Source organism: Pristiophorus japonicus, unplaced genomic scaffold (assembly GCF_044704955.1).
Source record: "Pristiophorus japonicus isolate sPriJap1 unplaced genomic scaffold, sPriJap1.hap1 HAP1_SCAFFOLD_35, whole genome shotgun sequence".
Taxonomy (NCBI): Eukaryota; Metazoa; Chordata; class Chondrichthyes; family Pristiophoridae; genus Pristiophorus; species Pristiophorus japonicus.
In genome coordinates this window covers 5892129-5899835 of record NW_027253324.1, presented here as the reverse complement: position 1 = coordinate 5899835, position 7707 = coordinate 5892129, and positions in this window count along the sequence as shown.

Below are 7707 nucleotides of genomic sequence, written 5' to 3'. Positions count from 1 at the left end.
TGTACTACCCGTTAAACAGACAGCCTGATATTCTATCCCATTGACTGTAAGGGAACTGAATATTGGACGGTGTGTTTAACAGGCGGGCGTTGCTGTACCGCCCATTGTACAAAGAAGCTGACATTAATTGTAATGGAGCTCAATATTGGGCGGTGTGGAAACAGGCGGGCGATGCTGTACCGCTCGTTATTTGCAGCACTTTAATGGAACTGAATATATTAATAACATAATGAATAGTAGCAGGATTAGATGATTTGGCATCACGAGTCTGCTCCGACATCTTGGCTGATGTGATATTGGGCAACGTGTTTAACAGGCGGGAGATGCTGTACCACCCGTTTTACACAGAGCCGGATATTCACTCCCACTGACTGTAATGGAAGTGAATATCGGGCGGTGTGGAAACGGCCGGGCGATGCTGTACTAGCGGAGTGTGCCACTACTTGAGAAACATTTCTAATCTCAAATTCTGAACATATAGTACACAATTGTCAGCACAGATTTCAAAAGGGAAAATCTTGCATGGCCAATCGTATTGTATTCTGTGACGGAGTAACACAAAGACTATATTATGTTAATCTGCTATAATTTGATTTTCAAAAGGCCTCCCTCCAATATGGTACTCAAAACAATCAATTCATGACAGAGGCCAGTGCATTTGGACTGAGGGGAAACGTGGTTGAATGGATAGAAACCTACTACAAAACAGAAAACATCGCGTGGAGGTTAAGGGTAGATGCTCAGACTGGCAAGATGGGAAGTGGTGTTAAACTGAGATCAGTGCTGGGCCCACTGTTATTCAACAATTCCATAAACTATTTGGACTCGGAAATCAGAAGTACAGTTTCAACATTTGTAAATAAAACAATAAGTACAACTTTAATTTTTATAGCGCCTTTAACATAATAGAACTTCCATGACGCTTCACAGGAGTGTCATAAGAAAAAAACATTTAACGCCGAACCACATAAGGATAAATTAGGGCAGATACCAAAAGTTTGATCAAAGAGATAGGTTTTACGAAATGTCTTAAGAACATAAGTAATAGGAACATGAGTCAGCCACCTGGTCCCTTCAAGCCTGCTCAGCCATTTAATAAGATCATGGACTCAGCTCCAATTCCCTGCCACCTTCCCATAAATCTTGATTTCTTTATTGCTAAAGAATCTGTCTGTCACCGCCTTAAATACATTCAATGACTAAACGAACCGGAAAATGACGCATTTATCCCGACTCTCTGATTTTTGTTAGTTAGCCAATCCTCTATTCATGGTAAAATATTGCCCCCAACCCCGTGAACATTTATCTTCTACAGTAACCTTTTATGTGGCACCTTATAAAATGCCTTTTGGAAATCCAAATACACCACATCCACCAGTTGCCCCTTATCCACCCTGCTCATTACGTCCTCACAGAAGTCCAGCAGATTGGTCAAACATGATTTCTCTTTCATAAAACCATGCTGATTGATTGAACTATTCTTTCCCAAATGTCCTAATAATGCTTCCTTAATAATGGACTCCAGCATTTTCCCCAAAACATATGTTAGCCTAACTGGTATGTAGTTTCCTGTTTTTCGTCTGCCTCCTTTTTAAATAGGGGTGTTATATTTTCGGTTTTCCAATCCGCTGGGTCCGCCCCAGAACCCAAGGACTTTTGGGAGATTGCAACCAATGCATCCACTGTCTCCGCAGCTACTGCTTTTAAAACCCTAGTATAGAAGCCATCAGGTCCAGTGGACTTGTCCGCCTTTAGTTACATTATTTTACAGAGTACTACTTCATTATTGTTCGTGATTGTATTAAGTCCCTCCCTCTTTGTAGCCTTTTGATTATCCAGTATTGGTAAACAGTGACTAGTGGGGTGATGCCGGGATCGCTGCTGGATCCGCAACTATTTACAATCTATATTAATGACATGGATGAAGGGTGCGACGGTAATTCAGCCTAGTTTGCTGATGATATAAATATGCGTGGGAAAGAAAATTATGAGGAGGACACAACAAATTTGCAAAGGGATATAGACAGGTTAAGTGAGTGGGCAAAAATATGCTGATGGAATATAACGTAGGAACATGTGAGGTTATCTACTTTGGGAGAAAAAGTAGGAAAGCAAATTTAAATTTAAATGGAGAAATATAGCAAAGTGCTGCAGCACAGAGGGACTGGGGGACCTTGTACAATGTTTTAGTGTCTGCTACAGGGAAGACCGATAAAACTATTTGTTCAAAGTCTCTACCATTTCGCTCTGCTCCATTATTAATTCCCCAGTCTCATCCTCGAGGGGACCAACATTTTCTGTAGCCGCTTTATTTTTCCTTTTTATGTACCTGTAGCAACTCTCTCAATCTGTTTTTATATTTCGTGCTAGGTTACTTTCATAATCTATCTTCCCTCTCGTTATCATTTTCTTAGACATTCTTTGCTGGCTTTTATAAATTTCACAATTTTCTGGTCTCCCACTCGTCTTGGCAACATTGTGTGCCCTTCTTTCAATTTAATAAAATCCCTTATTTCTTTATTTGCCACGAATAGTTATCCCTTCTCTTCCTGTCTTTCCTTCTCATTGTAATATATTTTTGATGCGAGTTATGAAATATTTCCTTAATTGTCTGCCACTGGTCATGAAACATCCGATAATTTAAGGAGGAAAGAGAGGCGGAGAGGCTTAGGAAGGGTGTTCCAGGGCTTGGGGTCACGGCAACAGAAGGCACGGCCACCAATTGATGAGCGATTAGAATCAGGAATGAGCAAGAGGCCAGAATTGGAGGAGTAAGGGTTTTGTGGGGCTGGAGGTGATTACAGAAATAGGGAGGAGCGAGGCCCTGGAGGGATTTAAGAACAAGAATGAGAATTTTGAAATCGAAGGATTGCTTAACCTGGAGCCAATGTAGGTCAGTGAGCACAGGGGTCATAGGTGAGTAGAACTTTGTGCGAATTTGGACGTGGTCAGTCGTGTTTTAAATCATGTCTTCTTTACATAGGGTAGAACGTGGCAGACCACCAGGAGAGAGTTGGAATAGTCATGTCTAAATGTAACAAAGGCATTGATGAATGTTTCAGCAGCAAATGAGCTGAGGCAAGGGATTAGACGGGTGATGTTACAGAGGTGGAAATAAGAGGTCTTAGTTCTGCCACCAATATGTGGTCGGAAGCTCATTTCATGGCCAAGTATGACACCGAGTTTGCAAACTGTGTGTTTCAGCCTCGGGCAGAAGTTAGGGAGAGGGATGCAGTCAGTTGCTAGGGAAAGGAGTTTGTTGTGAGCATTGAAAACATTGGCTTCGGTATTCCCAATATTTAATTATAGAAAATCACTGCTCATTCAGAAATGGATATCAGGCAAGCAGTCGGTTAATTTAGAGATCGTGGAGGGGTCGGGAGAAGTGTTTGTGGGGTAGAGCTGGGTGTAATCAGGTTTCATGTGGAAACTGACACAGAATTTTTGGATCATGACACCAAGGGTCAATATGTAGATAAATAAATGAAATGCAGCAACGATAGATCCTTGCGGAAGACCAGAGGTAAGGATACATGAGTGGGAATTGACGCCATTGCAGGTGATTCTCTGGCTTTGATTAGAACTATAAGGATGGATCCAGGCGATTGCAATCCTACTCAGTTGGACGATAGTGAAGAGACGTTGGAGAAGAATAGAGTAGTCAACCGTGCCAAAGGCTGCAGACAAGTCAAGAAGGATGAGGAGGGATACTTTACCTTTGTCACAGTCACAAAGGCAGTAACTTGTGACTTGGATGAGGTCCGCTTTGGTCCTGTGGCAGATGTGGAAACCATAATGTCGGGAGTCAAACATGGAATTGCGGAAAGATGGGAACAAATTTGGGAAGCGACACGTTTTAGGACTTTGGAGAGTAAAGGAAGTTTGGAGATGGTGCGTTAGATTGCAAGGCAGTAGGAGTCAAGCGTTGTTTTTTTTAGGAGAAGGGTGTTGACATCAGCTTTGTGAGGGAGAGATTGGGACAGTGCCTGAGGAGAGAGAACCGTTAACAATGTTATCTATCATGGGAGACAGAAAAGAAAATGTTGTGGTCTGCAGATTGATGGGAATAGGGTCAAGGGAGCAGGATATGGGTCTCATGGGCAAGCAGAGCACGGATAGGTCATGAAGGGAGAGAAACTGGAGAAAGATGTGTGTTCAGAGCTGGGCAGGAGCAACCTTAGAGGAAGTTTGGCTCGGTGGACATGGAGAAGGATGGGAAGTGGCAGAGACAGCTGAACTGATGGTCACAAACTTAGAGACAAAGAAGTCGATGAGCACTTCACATTTGTTACCAGAGGTGAATATGGAGGAGGCAGGGGAGCGGGGTTTATCAAGATGATTAGCATTTAGAATAGAAGCCAGGGTTTATCTTTGTATTCTAGAATGATTCTGGAATCGTGAGCAATTTTGTCAGACATGAGTAAATTCGATAATTCTTTACATAGTCCAGCCAGATCTGCTGGTGAATGGCATAAACTAGTTGTCCAAAATTTGTGTTCAAGTCTGCGACCAGTACTCAAGGCAACGAAAGTTATTGCCGGACCGTGGGGAACGAGCAGTGTAAGAGAAAGTAATGTTTTGAATAGGGACTATAGCATCAACAGGGTGTGGTCGAGGAGATCGGTAACAGCAGGAATGTCGTTATGAATGGAGCGCCAGAGGTTGGACCGTTGGGTTTCCATAAGTACGGCTGTAAGAGTGTTGTGAAAAAGTTTTTTTCCAGGGCGAAACACAGAAAGAAATAGAGTTAGGGGTGCGAGGGTTATGTGGTTCAAGAATGATAAAAGGAAGTGGTCAGAGACCACTTTATCTGTGATCGACACGATGAGAGTAGCGAGGCACAAGAGATCGCAAGGTCGAGGGGTTGCCCTTAAATATGGTATGGGAAGTTTACATGGAGGGAGAGCAACAAATGCGAGGTTTCGACTCGACTGAGAAAGAATATAACAAATTACAAGAAGACATTAAGACATTTTCAGAATAGACGTGTGATTAGCAAATTAATTTAAATGTAGATTGATGTGAGATGGACACTTTGATGGAAGATTAAGCAGTTAGGAAGTCAAATGGCATGTTGGCCTTCATTGCAAGTGGATTTGAGTAGAACAGCAAGGATGTTATACTGCAGATATACAGGGCCTTGGTGAGACCCCTCCTTGAGTATTGTGTGTAGTTTACCGAAGAAAGGATAAACTTGCCACAGAGGGATTGCAGCGAAGGTTCAGCAGACTGATTCATGGGAAGGAAAGACTGTCGTATGAGGAGAGATTGGATCGACTAGGCCTGTATTCACTCGAGTTCAGATGAGTGAGAGGGGATCTCATTGCAACGTGTAACATTCTGACTGGGTTAGATAGAATGGAGGCGGAGAGGATGTTTACCCTGGCTAGGAATTCTAGAACAAGGGGTCACAGTCTTATGATATGGGGTAGGAAAATTAGGACCGAGATGAGGAGAAATTATTTCACTCAGAGGGTGGTGAACCTGTGGATTTCTCCACCAGAGAAGACTTTGGAGGCGAAGTCACTGAATGTGTTTAAGAGGGAAATAGATGGATTTGTAGAAAAAAAGGCATCAAGGCGTATGGGAAAAAAGCGGGAATATCGTTTTGCGAAATAGATTCATCATGATCATTTTGAAAGTCGCTACAGACGAGGAGGGCCGAATGGCCTACTACTGCTCCGATCTTCTATGTTTCTATGACACCACATATTCCTTGGAAAATAAAGTCTAAATGCGGTAGAGGAGTAATTTGATCTAGCGGTTAGTGAATGTAGTGCAGAGATTAATAAGGCCATAAAAAGCAAAGTAAGCAATAGGATACATTTCTAGAGGGATCTAATTGGAAAGCAGAGAAGATACCTGAGAACTACAATGGAGTACACAACACTTTACACAGTTCTGGTCTACATATTATAACCATGATGTAGAGGCATTGGAGAAAGCTAAAAAACGATTTCCAACGATAATAACTTAACAAAGAAATACACCTTTTAGGAACGACTGAACAGGCTCTGGCTCTTTTCTATAGAAAAGAGACGAATGTGGTGGGAGCGCGGTGTTTTTAACGATGTCTTCAAGATTATGAAAGGTTAGGGTAATTGGTTAGATTTGCGGTGAAGTGCCAGTTTGGGGTGAAGGTTCAGTTTGGGGGTGATGGGTCAGTTTGGGGCGATGTGTCAGTTTGGGGTGAGGCGTCAGTTTGAGGTGAGGGGTCAGTTTTGGGTGATGAGTCAGTTTGGGGTGATGGTTCAGTCTGGGGTGATTAGTCAGTTTGGGGGATTGGTCAGTTTGCGGGTGATGAGTCAGTTTGGCCTGAGGGTCAATTTAGAGTGATGGGTCAGTTTCTGGTGATGGGTCAGTTTGGGGTGAGGGGTCATTTTGGGGTGAGGGGTCAGTTTTTGCTGATAGGTCAGTTTGGGGTGATGGGTCAGTTTGGCGTGAGCGGTCAGTTTGGAGTGAGGGTCAGTTTCGGGTGATGGGTCTGTTTGGGGTGAGTGGTCAGTTTGGGGTGAGGGGTCAGTTTGGGGTGATTATTCAGTTTTGGGTGAGGGGTCAGTTTGGGGTGATAAGTCAGTTTGGGTGAAGGGTCAGTTTGGGGTGAGGGGTCTGTTTGGGTGAGGGGTCAGTTTTTGGTGATAGGTCAGTTTGGAGTGATGAGTCAGTTTAGGGTGATGGTTCAGTCTGGGGTGATTAGTCAGTTTGGGGGATGGGTCAGTTTGCAGGTGATGAGTCAGTATGGCGTGAGGGGCCAGTTTGGAGTGAAGGGTCAGTTTAGGGACATAGGTCAGTTTGGGGTGAGTGGTCAGTTTGGGGTGAGGGATCAGTTTGGGGTGATTATTCAGTTTTGTGTGAGGGGTCAGTTTGGGGTGAAGGGCAGTTTGGGGTGAGGGGTCCGTTTGTGGTGATGGGTTAGTTTGGGCTGATTAGTCAGTTTGGGGTGATGAGTCATGTTGGGGTGATTAGTCAGTTTCGGGTGAGGGATCCATTTGTAGTGATGGGTAAGTTTGGGGTGATGGGTCAGTTTGGTGTAATGGGTCAGTTTGAGGTGAGGGGTCAGTTTGTGGTGATGAGTCAGTTTGGGGTGATGGGTCCGTTTCAGGTGATAGGTCAGTTTAGGGTGATGGGTCAGTTTTGGGTGATGGGTCAGTTTGGGGTGAGGGGTCGTTTTGGGGTGATGGGTCAGTTTTGGGTGATGGGCCATTTTGGAGTGATTGGTCAGTTTGGGGTGATGGGTCAGTTTGTGCTGATGGGTCAGCTTGTGGTGAGGGGTCACTTTGGGGTGATGGGTCAGTTTGGGGTGAGTTGTCAGTTTGGGGTGATGTGTCAGTTTGGGGTAATGAGTAAGTGTTGTGATGATGGATCAGTTTGGGGGTGATAGGTCATTTTGGGGTGTTGAGTTATTTTTTGGGTGGTGGATCAGTTTGGGTGATGAGTGAGTTTGGAGGTGATGGGTCAGTTTTGGGTGATGAGTCAGTTTGGGGGTGATGGGTCAGTTTGAGGGTGATGGTTCAGTTTGAGGGTGATGAGTCAGTTTGAGGGTGATGGGTCAGTTTGAGGGTGATGGATTATTTTGGGGGTAATCGGTCAGTTTGGAACGGTGTGTCAGTTTGCGGCGATGTGTCAGTTTGGGGGTGATGGGTCAATTTTGGATGATGGGACAGTTTGGGGCGATGTGTCAGTTCGGGCTGATAGATCAGTTTAACT